The 15,097-nt window shown below is 35.2% G+C and overlaps 1 protein-coding gene across 2 annotated transcripts in view; it reads left to right on the top strand.

Moving 5' to 3' along the window:
- SRRM4 (serine/arginine repetitive matrix 4) overlaps positions 1 to 15,097 on the top strand; it is a 519,623-nt gene that overhangs the window by 268,143 nt on the left and 236,383 nt on the right. The window lies entirely within an intron of this gene.

Genomic DNA, 15,097 nt, shown 5'->3' with positions numbered 1-15,097 from the left:
CTGTCTTTTACCCATGTTATTATCAGGTCTATATTAGATCACTGAACGCTTAAAAAAATGAACGGTGATTAATCGACCCTATGTAAGCAAAAGCTTACAATGTCGAAGTGTCAGAACAGCATTTTTTCCAAGGGAAAAAATCACTGTTCCAACAAAAAAAAAATAAATAAATAAAAACAAATTCAAACATTGTATTAAGTGGGGGGCTTCACACCCCCACACCCCTCTACTTAAATATACAAACTCTGAGACCGCACTACAGTGCCAAAAATGGCAAAGTACCGAAGCGGCCAAGTGGATTCTTTTGCAGGAAAAGAATTATCTTAACAGCCACTTCGATATTTTGACTTTTCAGCCTTTAAAGTTCGACTAAGATGCATTCAAAAGAATGCGTCTTCGGTCTTGTAATATAGACCCGTTATTGTCATGTAACTGGGTGTTTAATCCTGCTGAACTCCAGTATCTGGCTGCCTGTACTTATGATGAGTATTCTTATGGCCCTTAAATGACTTTCTGGATTGTACCATCTCAGACAAGTAAAACATCCTTCATTTGTAAATTATAGCATTATAGCATTATCTTCATATAGCCTGGTCCTGACGTAGAAGTCCTTTCTTTTGGATGAAGCAAGTTTATTTAATATTATGACCCATATCTATTTGATCTGTACCATGTAGCAAATTATCAAAATATCTGTTCAGAAGCAATATTGCTCATGATCCTACTAAGTATTACATGTGCATATTTCTTTGCTGATCCACCCAAACACACGTGCGTGAATGCACACTGACACACACACACACACACACACACACACACACACACACACACACACACACACACACACACACACACACACACATAAACCTTCCAGACTATCTTGGGCATGGAAGACCCTAGAAAACAAAACATTTTCTCCAAATTTATTTTCAGCAAATTCTTTCTTTGAGTATCAAAGTCTAGTTAAAATTACTTATCAATAAATATTTCTGCATAAAACCCATGTAAATAATTGATTTCAAAACACAAGGTTAATTAAAACTGCAGCCCAGCAGAAAAATGCTAATGAAAATCAAGCATTCACTTGATTCTTGTTTTTAACAGGATACAGTGACAAAAACTAACGCATGATTTGAAATTTTTATTTTAGTGAAAATTCTGTGATAGGTTGTAGTTTTCAAACATATTTTTATACGATGTTCTAACTTAGTGGCTCCTGCATTGTTCAGTCATATTTTAGGTATTTCTAAATAGCAGTATCACTGTCTGCTTTAAAGACAACCCACAGTATGTCTCACACTTTTCATTAGCTGTCTCTTGTTTGCCTTATTCCTATCGTACTTGAAGTAAAAGGCCTCCCACTCACTGTGACATATTGAAATCTGAAAATGTATTTCAGTATTATCATGGTACCTCTGTCAACAAGTAGAATCTCTCCTAATTCTGTGCTGAAAAGGCACCCTAATCATTATTTTTTTTTACTTTCTTACATCTTTTTATCTTAAGTGTATGCACCTTAATGGAAGTTAACAGTGAATCGTTCTGGCAAGCACTGGTGTTAGAATGATATGCTGCAGAATAAGTCAACTACCTGACATCAAGCAGGGAAAAGACTCAGTTAAGCTAGCAAACTGCATTGCTCAAGAAAACAAATACTAATCACAGTGCAATAAAAAGCTGTGATACAGGAATGCAATGAAAATCCAAACAAAATGCAAAAAGTGTCACAAGGCACATCCAAAGAGACACACTAATGGCAATAAATATAGAGTGCTTTTGTCTGCCTGCACCACAGACTTCATCAAAATAAAAGAATACAGAGCTAAGATCCATTTAAAATTAATCATACTGTACATATTACATCAACAACAAACTAATGAAAGAGTCCTTTTAAAAATACAGTGATATTAAACAGATCCACTTATACATATATAATACAAATCGCCAATAATACCTTAAACATTATTTCCCAGAATTTATATTAGTATAAATAAAATATTGAATTAAATTAGTAAATCTTATATGTATATTTTTATATACCTGAAAGAAATGACAACATTTCACTGATGTACAGTGCTTGCTTTCTTTTTCAGAATACAATTGCTGTTAGCATCATTAATGCCTGGACAAACATAAGCTTTCAACCTGAGTTGCCTCCATAGTCCCTTACATTCAAGATGATTTTTCCAGTTAGCCAGGTCCCAATTTAATCTTCTGCAATACTGTAAATAAAAATCTGGAGAAACTTTTATATATCAAAGCATGTTTAGATAGAGCATTTTTTGTATTAGCAGGACTGACTGTATAATCGTGTTCATAAATACGCTCTAAGAGTGTGCTTGGTCTTACCGATGAAGAATGCACTGTATGAGGAACAGTAAGCCAAGTAAAAAAACATATTTGAACCACAATTTGTCTTAGGAAGTTTAGTGGTTTGATTGATCTAATTAAAAACATCATCTTGAGGTTTTGTATCAGTAAATGAACATCGGTTGTAATAGTTACACTTAGACATACCAAGAGCAGTCATACCACAAATAACACATTATGTTCCAACTCGTTTTTAATTTTAGGACCCCTTTTGAAAGTATAACCGAGATAGGATCCCACATTTCTCATTATCTTCTTAACACCAATTTGAGTGTTATTATAAGGTCATTAGCATATAATGCATAATGCACTCTTTCTTGAGTGGTGTGGTCCTGCAATGTGCACCTATGCATGTCACTGCTCATTGCACTAGATTCCATAACAACCAAAACCAATTGTTTAGAAATAACCTTATTGTTTAAGAGTCTGTCTCACACATCATGGGTCAAGGGGCACAGCAAGGATATTTGCCATACTGATATCCTAAGATGGTTGGGTACCACATCAGATTCTCCAACTGCATTGTAGCTTTGATGGATGTTTATATGTCAAACAGTGCATGTTGTAGCTGGAGACATCTGTACTGAGCATGCTGAGTAGCATACATGCTAACTGGAGACAGGTATGCTGCGCATGCTGTAGCTGGAGACAGGTATGCTGTGCATGCCAATCCATGGATGTGGTAACTAGACACAGATATGCTGTGGATGCCGTAGCTGGAGATAGGTATGCTGTGCATGCTGTAGATGGAGACAGATATGCTGTGCATGCTGTAGATGGAGACAGGTATGATGTGCATGCCAAGCTGTGCATGTGGTAACTAGAGACAGATATGCTGTGCTTGCAGTAGATGGAGACAGGTATGCTGTGCATGCAGTAGCTGGAGGCAGGTATGCTATGCATGCCAAGCAGCACATGATGAAGCTAAAGCTGGTCATGTTTGATAGTGCAGATGTTCTGGATACAATATGGCACCTGAGTCCATCTGTTGCCATAGGTTATGAGGTCTAAGGCATATGCAAATACCACGGTGGCAGCTGGGATGATGTCTTGCTCCTGGTCTAACCTCTTGCACATACTAGAGGGAAGAAATGGATGAAAACACCATTACCCTACTCTATGCAGTGAGAACAAATTGGTTCCATGAATGCTGGGCTCTGTGAACTTTAAAATGTTCGATGGTAGGAGATGCGTACCAGAAACCATGACTGTGACACAGGGACAATAAGAGTGCTAACCTTCATTTGTGGCAGGAACTTGTGCTTGGGTTATTTTCTTCCCTCCCATGATAGCTTTACTTTTTCCAGCTGAAAATGAATGCTAAGCAGTAATGCGATATTATGGAATGGAGGTTTAAATTTCTCCTCACTTATTAGGTTTTCTCAGATATACTGCATAGTAAAGTGATTTATCTGCCTGGAAAAGGCAATAAATCAGGTTTTGCCACAAATCATAGCTACTATGCAATGCCAGTAAAGAGAAGACAAATAGTGATGGGGTAATAATACTGGTCTGGAAGGGTCACCAGAAATGTGTTGTCCAGTAAAATAAATCACATGACCACATGACAACACATACCTGTTAAAACGATTAGCTTTCTCTCCACATCAATTTTACAAATGAATTATCAGTGGTAATGTAATGTCAGAATGCAAAGAATATTAGCATATCAGCTGTCAGAAGAATTTCTGTCCATTTTTTTAAAGCCAGCTTACTTTCTGCTGTAACTAGACAAAAGCAAATCCACCCACTACATAATTAATGCGCACACATAATATTTAAATACATGCATAGGCATGCAAGGAAATCATGCCAGTTTTTTTTATAAATCCAACGCATTTATTTATTTATTTGAGTTTGTTTACCAGGGTAGAGAATACACTGATCATTTCTGTCCAATTTCTGTCTCTGCTAGAGGATTTTATTCTCAGCTTGGTGATGCAAATGCATACATATATGCATGCACATACATATATGCATAGATACATACAAGCATGAATATCCCAATAGGGGCTTACATACATAAATGGATAAATGACCACCAAATCTCTACATTTTGCATTCAGAAACTACAAAGATAAGAATGTTTAAATAGCTTGCCTGCTGTGTATAAAAATATGCTAATGTATGTTAAAGCTAAAAGTTACAATGAAGTCATGCTGGTAAGTTTAAATCCTAAAACTCCTTTCTCAAAGGAAATGCAGACAAAAAAAACCCAAATTTAATTTATTTTAAAATTATTCCTTACATAAACCGATGTTTAAAATAATGACCCACATTATATAAAATAGCTACAATGAAATATTCATTTCTCATTCAGGCATTCCTAGAAAAAAAAAATACAGGAGGTGTACTTCTGAAATAAGACTAGTCATAATGCATACTAATCTGAGAATAAAATGACAATGATACATGAAGTTTAAGAGAAAAAATGATGCCTTGCACAGTTCTATAATCTGGATATCCAAGACATATCAAACCGTGCCTGTATTACTAAGCCTTGATTTGTTTGATTAACTGTTATTTACAATTAACAGTCAGCTACTGAGTATTATAAATTTGTTTGATGTATAAACTGAAAAGCAAGTCAGACTGAGGCTGAAAAAGAGCACAGTAAAACATTGTAGTGCACCTTTGTCACCTTTGCTTTCAAACCTTCTACATCCGACTCTTGCTCACCTGATGACTTCCTTATGTGCTACTCATGCTGGTCTCATAATTTATATAAATCATATTGTGCAACTGTAACTTTCAATATCATAATTCATTCATGGGTTTATAGCACTAGCAAACCACTCAGGCTTTGCCCTCATGGTTTATCATGTTCCATAAAATTCTATATTCATCAGTTACCATTTGTTCTATATATAATTCCCTCCTTCAGTGTCTTTGACAGAACACATCAAGCTGTATTTGCCAAACATGCAGAGATGTAATTTATGATGATAAAATGCTAGGGCGACTGAATTTATGTTTAGCACCAGTGATGCATGCTTCTAATTTTCATCAGCTCTCCTTGATCACCAGACATATTTGTTACACTTTAATTATCCACAATTGTGAAATGATTACCCCTTGATTGGGATTTTCAAGTTTATTTTGCATAAATTATCATAAGTACAAGATGAATGAGCCAATCCATCCAAGGGAAAAATGCAGCTGATTAAACTGTATAAATTGTTGAGAGTACAGTGTGCATGTGTGTGCGTGTGTGCGTGTGTGTGTGTGTGTGTGTGTGTGTGTGTGTGTGTGTGTGTGTGTGCGTGTGTGTGTGTGTGCGTGTGTGTGTGTGTGTGTGTGTGTGTGTGTGTGCGTGTGTGTGCGTGTGTGTGCGTGTGTGTGTTTGCATGTGTGTCATGTGTGTGCGTGTGTGTGTGTGTGTGTGTGTGTGTGTGTGTGTGTGTGTGTGTGTGTGTGTGTGTGTGTGTGTGTGTGTGTGTGTGTGTGTGTGTGTGTGTGTGTGTGTGTGTGTGTGTGTGTGTGTGCATGTGTGTGCGTATGTGTGTGTGTGTGTGTGTGTGTGTGTGTGTGTGTGTGTGTTGGTATGGTATCTACTGCATGGTTTAACTGCTAGGTAGCTGATCTATGCAGTGCATTTCCTGTCACAACAATGGACAAAAGTACAGAGAGCAGGCAGTGAAGAATTAGTGCGCAGTGTTGCGGTTATTATAATTAAATAATGGTCAGAACTGAAAGATAAAACAGAATAGTGTGAAAAGCTGTAGAATTGTCTTCTGGCACTTTTTCATTTTTATGCATGTTGATGTAAACCATTTATTGAAAAAATATTTAGAATGATGTGCACATTTTTGAAATCTTTGGACTAGGAATCTGAATAAAGTCATGGATACGTTAAAAAGAACAGCTGGAGGACATACCTATGAAGCTAACTAGTTTAATGGGTGCAGGAAGAATGGAAAGAAAATATGGCAGTATTTGTGGGACAAGCCTTGTACAGGTGTTCCACCCAAGAAGTGATGGAAGAGCGAATTATTTCTCTGTTTACTGACCAGACAGAATGCACTGTATAAACGAAAACGTCTGTTGTTCTTCTACATTTTCTAAGGATCCTTGCAAAGCCTCTGGCAGTGTTGGTAGAAGTCACGAGTGCCAGCGACTTTGCTAGTTGATACAGATAATCTACTTGGATGGAAACAGGTGTCAAATTGAGGAGAAATATGTTTAGGGGGTGACATAGTAGAATGTTTGATAAATCAGGAGAAAATGTTTTTTTCCTAAATGATTGTGTGTCTATAGAATGACAATGTTTACAATGGGAGCAAATAATTATTTAAACTGTTTAAGTGTGAATACCTGGAGCACATGGCAATTAGCATACGCTGCTCCCCAGACTGCCTCTTTTTCATGCAGTTTCATCAGTTGGATCACCCTTGACTCAGATCCTCCCAAAAGCAAGAAACCTCAGCAGTAGGGCAGTCTGTGAAATAGAAAGTGTTCTGATAGGGATAAACTGCATATTTACATGATGTCTTATAAAAGAGATGCTTGCTATACTTTTTGACCCACATAGTGATGTACTGAACTATATACCTCCCATGTATTCAAGAGGCAAAGTACTAGACAGTAAATCCTGTTTATGTATTTTTATTTCTTTAATCAGATAATGCTGTGTTATGTGTGCAGTTTATTTACAAAGGCTACATATTAAGTTTTGTGCTATACAAGTACCTCTATATATTAAATAACAAATGCAATAAGAATATATACTGCAGATCAAATTTAGATAGAAAAAGAAGTCCTTCTAGGAAATAGCAACTAGTAGTTTTACTCAATTCTGCACATGTTGCCCTATAAATAAATTATTACACAGTAAGTAGTTGAAAGTCATTTTAAGGGTACTTGGACATAAATCAGCAAACAACTTTGCATGAACACAATAAATAGAAATTCTCAAGATTTCTGAACACTGCTGTTTGCATTTCTCTTTAAAGTAAAAATATCAAAGCCCCCATACCAAGGACACAGATCTCTAGATTTACATACAATATAATTAGAGACAACAATTTTTAAACTGCAAATGACTAGTCGTTGCCTTTTCAGTATGATGAAAGACATATATTTTGTTCTTATAAATTAACTGCCATTACTTTACCTTGAATGGTGAATCATTTCTCAAAACAAAGCCTTTAAAGAATTGTTGCGAGTAGAGCAATAGTAGAATTAGTGATATTCCAAGGTTATGCAGAAATTCGTAACATATTTTGTATGACTGGGGTTTTCAGTTTTGATGAAAAAAATACATTTTATTGTTTAGCTCTGTTAAAAAGTTTTGGTATACACTACAGAAATACCAAACTTAGGTAATGGAGGAATACCAAACTTAGGTAATGGAGGAATATTATAAAAAAAATATGCAAATGACATTTATAGGTGTGTATTAGGCTAGCTGCCCTTGTGAGCCATTTTAAGCCTAGCCAATTTACCTTCAAAGGTGACAATCAAACTCTGTACATTGTGATGATGAGGTAAACACCTTACCTATTGTACTACAATAAGTTGTTGTATAAATAAGACCAATAATCACAAATCACCAACGTAGGTATCCGCACACGATAATACACATAGTTTCTGAAGTCCTAAACATTTTATCAGAAACTAAAAATACTACATTGATGGGTTCTGACAGTATCCCTGGATGCATCCTAAATAGCATGAAGTATGATGTAGCCACACTTCTAACAGCAATGTTCAACCTCAGCCTCCATACAGGTTTTGTTCCAAGACAATGGAAAACAGCTGCAGTTATTCCCCTGTATAAGGGAAGACCTTCCACAAACCCTTGCAAATATAGATCCGTACATCTGACCAGCTCAGGACATAGACAGCCTCCAAACACTGGATCTGTCTCAGTCTGGATTCATCAAAGGCAGGTCATGCCTACTCAACCTGGTAGATTTTTTTTTTTTTTTTTGGAAAAGGTCACCAAAGCAATGGATGAAGGCAAAATCATATATGCTACATACCTTGGCCTGGCCAATGCCTTTCAAACAAATTCCCATTCAAGCATAGTAGAAAAGCTAAATAAACTGGGAATAAACACCTATGTCACCCTTTGGATTGCCAGCTGGCTCACAAATAGGATTCAGATGATGAAAATAGGGGAAGTTACCCTCACAAAGAGACCAGTCAGTAATGGATTCCCCCAAGGTTCTTTGCTGGAATCTTTCCTGTTTGGCATTTACTTTTCTGAAGTAAAAAACAATGCCAAAGGGCTCTGGCTGTCTACATTTGCAGATTATTGCAAGCTAATAGCAGTCATCAAATCCCCAAAGGACTTAGCCATCCTCCCGGAAGGTTTGTCACAAATAAATAATTGATAAATGATGGACTGAAACTAAATGCCAAAAAATGCATTATTGTACCTTTGGGAAGTCATCTACTCCAGTGACCTACCACATTGACAATATACCCCTAAACATTAACCCACATGTCTGCTATTTGTGAACTTATATGGACAGTGACCTAACTTTTGACCAACGTGTGTCTATTGCTCTAAGAAAGTCTTTCCATATTGCACTTCTTGTAAACAAAGACATTGTGTCTAGATCTAGGGATGTCTTTGCCCCCCTTTACTCAGTCTTCATTAGACCAGTCATTGAATATAATGCCCCCTTTGACATGTATCTGTCCAGACACATGCAACAACTAGAACACCCACAAGAGGTACCTTACTAAGAGGATACAAGGCCTAAACAACATGTCTAACAAGAGGTAACCTGTGTCTGGCATAAAAGGCATCCTCCGACCCATTACTGATGGATTTATTCCACATCAATAAGTGAAATGGCATCAGAAATACTCAGTCTATGGAGTCTAATCCTCTTCTGCAACATCAACAGCATGGTTTGGAGGGACAGGCATACTCACAGAGAATACCACTGCTGTGGAACAGACTTTCCAGCCGCATAAAACAAAGTATATCCATGTCCATATTCAATTGTAGCTTTGCTCTATGGTTGGAAAACAGAAACTTTACCCCAGGACTACCCCCTGTACCACTGATGAGTAGAGGCAATTTCTAAGAGCTTTATTCTATGCATAGATCACAGCTATTTTCATTAGAGGTAATATATAATTAACAGCCATGCGATGGGTAAGGACATTCTATAACCAAATGGGATAGGTTGTTTCATGCACAAAAAGTGAAACTGGCTTAAAATGGCCTGCAAAGGCATCTAGCCTAGTACTTACCTATGAAGCTATAAGAAGCCTGATTTAATAAAGTGCTACTGCACAGTATGAATTACTGTGTGCAGGGACCTAGGTTAGTGATGTGTAATTATGGCTTAATATTATTTTGCCTTGCATGTATAATGAATCTTTTTATTTATTAGCTCCATTACAACAGTGAGTCTGTGAGTCTCACTTTATCCCTTTAACATGCATGGCCTGTAACTATCACATGAAATACATGTGCTTGTGTATCTGTACTCCTTAGTGTCTGATTGCAGAATGTTTTCAGTAAAACCGAGGTGAAATAAATTATTTTGGATGATTTATCAAATCAGATAAAACTGCCAGAGGAACCCAATACCATAAGATTAGGCTTTGCAGATAAGGCTTGTCATGATTAAATAGCTGTCCTAGTTGTGGGTTTAATTTGTTGATCAAAAGGAATTTTCTAGGATGCTCTCTACATACTCCTGCTGACCATGTATGTGTGTATATATATATACACATATACACATATATATATGTGTGTGTGTGTGTGTGTGTGTGTGTGTGTGTGTGTGTGTGTGTGTGTGTGTGTGTGTGTATATATATATATATATATATATATATGTAGAGAGATATTTATTCTTATAACTAGTAACAGGTGGATAAGAGCACAAAACAGATACCTGGAAAAGGAAGAAAATATGGTTATTACAAATATAATGCCGTTGGCCCATATGGCATTAATATGGTCTTACATCTGCAGCCAGTGTAACGAGGAATGTTAGTGGACAGTCAGTTGACTATAAACATAGTTTAGCTTCTCACTGTTGGAATTACTCTTCAGCTGCACATTTTGTTGTACAACCACAGAAGTTGACATTCTATTGTCCATTCCTACTACTGATTGCAAATGTAACACTGATAAAGCTCCTTTTGTGATATATACTCAGAATACACACAGGAAGAGCATATCCTGCATTGTAAGTCACTAGAACAGCTGCATTTGTGTGGAGTGCATCACCCCTACATGCTTACACATATAAATACATCCTCTCACTTATATATCTATATATACTAACACCATTGTTTCAAAACTATGACTACAGTGTAATACAGTACAAATCACTCTGTAGTCAACCACAGCATATTCAAAAATCAGCAAAGACTGATTAACAGCAAAATCCACAAAAAGACACTCTACCAAAAGGTCAGTTGTGTGCTTAGCAGACCACTTTCTAACCTGAGCATAACTACTGACTTTTATATGATTAATGAATCTTCAAATGAATTGTTTAAGGAAATGATGAAATGATAATGAGAATAAATGTGATTTTATGAAAGCATGACTTCTGCCCGTGACTTAATCTGCAGTTGCAGATGTAGAACTCTTTCTCCATTACACTGTTTACAGATGATGACATTTTATGTGACAGTAAGACATTCTGATCTTGGACAGATTAATTGCTTCTTTTGTTCTTCCCCTGGATTATTGCCAAACTTCTTAGTTTTTATAGAAGACAGTTGCAAGCATGGATGAACAGGAGATCAAGAAAGGACTGAATTGCAGAACCACAATGACTACAGTGGAGCTACAGGGTACAGCAGTCATACAGCAATATTAACTCAGGTGGGATATTAACTCACAACTCCAGCTGCGAAGACCGATACTTTATTTATTAGGCCACTGGCCCCTAGGTCAATCATACAGTATACCAAATTTCTTGAAAATGTGCAGTGGTTAAGGTAAACAAATAAACTGTCAATGAAATGCAGACAAACTTATATGAATATATATTTCTTTCTCCCTAGAAGTAAGGAAAAAAAACAAGACATTATACAGAGCAAAAAGACTTTTGTATTTGTATTTGTGGAAGTCACAGCTTAAGACTGACATGGGATACTTGCAACTTGATTTATGCAGTTCTATTTCCATGGTCTAAATAAAAATATTGGAATATAACTGCAGTAACCTAATGGGATACTGCCTCCTTTATTTATAGTAATGTTTTTTAATAGGTCAAGGTGAGAAAATCTGTTATTAATTCATCCACATTCTCACATACATATATTAAGACTGCAATTAATCATCATACAAGTATCAGGAGACTTCCCACATTATTCTTCTTTGAAAGAGAGCATTCTAATGCATAGCCATATACTGTCTGGGTCATCAATATGACCTTAACAACTCTCCATGCATTCTTCCTTACTCTTGGTCTGGTAGTATTACTCAGCAAAGTAAAGACATACACTGAATATGTTGTGTTATATCCTTAGAAACTTGTGCACCATGTCCATAATATTCTTTGAAATCTACTGCAATTTCAAACCACCTCAAAGCTCCCAGTCCCCTGGTGACTATTGGGATTTAGCAATTCACAAAGGCTGGATTTATTGACAGATGCATAGATAGCTAGATAGATAGACGTGAACTCTTTGCTATCTATTAATGCATGTATATTTACATTTATATTTATATCAATGTTTATATTTGTTTGATGAGATTTGTCCTGAGGGACCCAAAGAGAAAACTGCAAACAAAGCAATAACATATGTAATAGAAGGTTACATTCTAAGTTAGTGTCTGATAATTGACATAAATAAAATTATGAATTATACTGCAGAATAATGCAGATAATAAAAAATCAAATACAGTCTACATAGGTCAGATTGCAGCATTAAATATATAATAATATGATATGTGTAGAAACCCATGTGCTAAGTATAACACAACAGGACATTTTAGACAATTCTATGCCATGGAAAGATAAAGACAAGATGATAGAAGACTTGCAAGCATCTTTAAATTTAGCTGTAGATGTAATAACACAATTAACAAATGTAAAATTATTCCATTTAGAAGGAAGAAAATCACTAGGGAATCTATCCCCAACCTTTGTATGAATATTTCCTACCATGAACAGATAGTAATTCCACAATTTCAGCTGCTTGACAGAATATCAAGTTAGTAAAACACCTAGGTCAAGGCAAGGACTCATATGTATTATTTTGAGAGTGAATATATACTAAATATAATTTAATTTGGGATTCAGATCCATGCATCTCATCTCCTGCGAGGAGGTACAGTGGTAACTGAAGGAAGATAGGGTCTGATATAAACTCTTCTATTAAGAATTACTGACTGTGCTAGTACTATTACTATGGTAACAGACCCACGATGCAGATTTAGTAATACAGAACTCTTCCTCTCGAGCTCTTGTCAGTAGGTAAAAGGTAAGACTTTTTTCTACAGATGGTTCACATTTGCTAGTTTCTTTAGTAACTACTTTAAATGTTAATTCAATATGTTCCTTTAAAAATCAGTTTAATATAAACAGGTATTTCCATCTGAGAACAATTTCACTTTCTCATGATGAACTATGAAGTGGAATCTTGTCAAGTATTTTAAGGAATTTAATAGACTGTTTTCCAAAACCTATAATCTTTATTAGGGAGTTACAACCTTACTGAAAATCAGTCATTGCGCTTCTGAGATCAATATAGCAGAGTGTATATTGTAACAGGCATATATTTTTTGCCACAGAAATGAGGGACTGGATGTTTGGGGTTCTCATGGCAGGGAAATGTCAAATGCTAGTCCCATTTAACTTACTTCGTGTCTGCCCGCCCCCATTCATGTTGCCTCATATCTAGGAAGTCACCAGCACCCCTCAAACTCCCAGGGCTTATAGCTAGATCAGCAAGTCTGGGAGGTGGAGAGCAAAGAATATCCAATTACCCATTCTTCTTCTGGGACAGCTGCTGCATGGGTGGTAGCAGGAATAACTCTTACTCCCCAAAAATATGTGTCACATATGGAGACATGTACTAAACACATGAAGAGGGACACCCAGCCACTTTGGTGATATGTTTCTCTCTAAAATTGTTCTCTGTGGTGTTCCTCACTCAGTATTATAAATTCTTTTACTAAATATTTTTTTATTATTTCAAATAAGATTTCTTAAGAAACATTACATGAAATAAAGATAAATAACATATTTACAATTCTAAAACATTACTAACTTCAAACCATTATATAACTATTTACATTGGTGTCTATGCAAATAACATTGAAATTCCATATTATATAAAGTTAGAAACATAAGATGATATATCTTCTTTGATCTTTTTGAGTATTTCCAGTATTTTCATCCAAGAGTAATAAAAGAAGTAGATCTTTTAGTTCTGTTCTTCACTGTTAATATTTCCATGTGAGCAACTGTTGTTGTTAAATTCTCAAATTCCTTGAACGTAGGAGAAGCCTCATTTTTCCAGTGTACAGTTATGATTTTTACGTGAAATTGCCAATAATGACCATAGGATTTTAGTGTCTTTTTTTGGTACACAGTTTGTAATATGAGAGTTGAATAAAATTAAAGACTTTGTTAATTGAAAATTATCATTATAAACAGTCTGAAAAAAATAGTTAATGGATTTCCAGTACATATTGAGACATATACATTCATAAAAAACATGCTGCCAATCTGATTTTATCTTGGTATGGCATCTCCAACACTGATCTTCAATAGAATACATTTTGGCTAACCTATGTGGTGTATAGAAACTTCTGTGTAGATATCTCCAAGTGAATAATTGCCAGTATTTTGATATTGTAGAAAATTTGGAAGATTTTAGAATATTACTTTTTTCTTCTTCAGTTGGAAGATGGTTGTTTATTAAAGTATAATAATCCGAGTATGATTTTTCATGATAGTTTTTTTTTTTTTAACAATTTTATAGATATTAGACAAATAACCTGTACCCTGATAAGGCTGTTTTATGATAAGAATAAGATATTCAATGAGTTTTGGAGCTTCATGTCTAACTGAAGGTTGCACTTGTTCTATTTTATTTAAAAGAAAATGTCTTAGATTTTGTAAAAACAACCAATTGTTTTTATTTATATTATAGTTATAAATTATCTGGTCATTTGTTAGAATTTTCCCTTTCTCTATAACTTGATGCCAAAAGAGTAATGTTTCTTCTTTAAGTATATTTATTTTAGATATTTGGAATGTATCTAGAATATTTGGTGTAAAAGCTATAGGGAAAATAAGAAAAATCCAATAATTAATATTTGGTATTTTGTTTATATATGTTTTGAACACTGAAAGTGCAGAGCTTATATAGTTTGATGGCAATTTATTAATATTATTCCTTTTCCCTAAAAATAATCTTTTAACATCCATATAAGGGGTGATGATATTACTGTTAAGTTGTCTTGTATGTGATTATAATTGATTTCTATGTAAATCTGCTCATGGGCTTCTTTCCATATAGGTGTGTATGAATTATTTAACCATAGTAATATGTTTTTAATAACAGATGAGGTAATATATAAATCAATATCCGGTAAATTAATTCCACCATCTTTCCAATCTGGTAAATGTTTATTTAAGGCTATACAGGGTTTATTTGGAAACCATAGAACATTTAAAATTTGTTTATTGTATCTTTGAATAATATATTTGGGAGGTGGCAATGAAAATTTTTGTATTAAGTATTTTTGTATTAAGTATAATATTTTGGGAAATATGATTATTTTAAT

Source organism: Protopterus annectens, chromosome 4.part0 (genome assembly GCF_019279795.1).
Source record: "Protopterus annectens isolate FY-2018-M chromosome 4.part0, PAN1.0, whole genome shotgun sequence".
Lineage (NCBI taxonomy): Eukaryota > Metazoa > Chordata > Ceratodontiformes > Protopteridae > Protopterus > Protopterus annectens.
Note: the sequence above shows the minus strand (reverse complement) of the source record. Positions and strands in the feature narration are given on the sequence as shown.